A 1,463-nucleotide genomic window follows, 5' to 3' on the forward strand; every position below is an offset into this window, starting at 1 on the left:
ACATCATCGTCTGAAGAATATAAGGAATAAGATGAAGAGGAGAACCAGCAACCCCATAGCTTGATACTTTCAAGAAAATGGTGGTGAAGACCCTGGTTGACCTATCTAAGCTTGCATAAGATCGATCTTCCTACAAATCGTTTATCCATCAAGTCACCATGGCTCAAGATCGAGCCAAAGGCCATTAAAAATAAATAAATATCCTAAATAGCTATGTAATGCATGGGCATATTCAGTACACCAGAATGGGAGTCACTCTTTCAGAATTTTATCTTTGCACATAGCCATTCCCTTAATGACATAAATATGTCTTGTGAAATTCATCTAAATCTTTGTGATATCCTTTTGTTAATGGCATTCTGAAAGTCTGCATTTCTAAAACTATAAATTACAGGATTGATCAAAGGCGTCATAACACCATACATTACAGACAATAATCTTTTCTGTTCATTATAAGAATCCGAACCAGGAAGTATGTATGTTAAAATAACAGTCCCAAAAAATATTATTACCACCATTAGATGGGACCCACATGTGGAAAATGCCTTCTTCCTGCCATTTTTACTGGGAATTTTTAGGACAACTTTCAAAATGTAAATGTATGATAGAAGTGTTAACATAAAGCTGCCAACAATCACAAATCCCCCAACAAACATAGAAACCAATTCATTAGGATAAGTGTTTCTACAAGATAATTTCAGCAGCGATGGTATATCACAAAAGAAGTGTCGTATTAAGTGATCGTTGCAGAATGGTAACATTGCTGTGTATACAGTGTGCACTAGGGAATTGATAAATCCAATAGCCCAAGATAGGCACAACAGCCGCACACAGAGAGAAGGATTCATCCTTGTAGAATAAAACAAAGGTTGACATATAGCAATGTATCTATCATATGCCATAACAGTAAGAACGACACATTCAGAACTTCCGAGACCAATAAAGAAAAACATCTGAGTGAAACAACCCACAAAGGAAATAGATTTGTTTTCCTGAAGAAGGTTTCCTAGACTATTCGGGGTAACAGCTGATGTGTAGAAGATCTCTAAAAAGGACAAGTTAGCCAGAAAAAAGTACATGGGTTTGTGCAGACAAGATTCTTGTTGAATGATGACAACTATCATGAAATTTCCAATGATTGTCAAGACGTAAATGGTAAAAAATATAACAAAAAGAACCATTTGGGCTTGTGAATTCGTTACCAGACCCAAAAGTGTAAATTCTTCTAAATGAGTCATGTTTTTATCTGACCATTTGCTGAGAAATGAAAAAGTGAAAAAAAATATAATGAAATATACATGTAGCATTATCGATATCCTGCACAGTCACTTGGCATGGATATATATGTAACACCTGTTGTGAGACCCATGTCTGAAATTCCAGCAGATTCAGTCTCTGCACAGGCATTCACAGCAGCAGACTTTAATGAATCTCTTCCTGCACTAACTTGGACTACAACTCCC

General features: G+C 36.1%; 1 pseudogene; it reads right to left on the reverse strand.

Annotated features, from left to right (window-relative positions):
• Positions 1 to 260: 260 nt before the first annotated feature.
• Positions 261 to 1,238, reverse strand: LOC141258606 (olfactory receptor 5F1-like; annotated as a pseudogene).
• Between the last annotated feature and the right edge of the window lie 225 nt (positions 1,239 to 1,463).

The sequence above is a fragment of the Phyllobates terribilis genome, unplaced genomic scaffold (assembly GCF_046119375.1).
Source record: "Phyllobates terribilis strain yellow unplaced genomic scaffold, ASM4611937v1 Scaffold_1__5_contigs__length_1240528914, whole genome shotgun sequence".
NCBI classification, from domain to species: Eukaryota; Metazoa; Chordata; class Amphibia; order Anura; family Dendrobatidae; genus Phyllobates; species Phyllobates terribilis.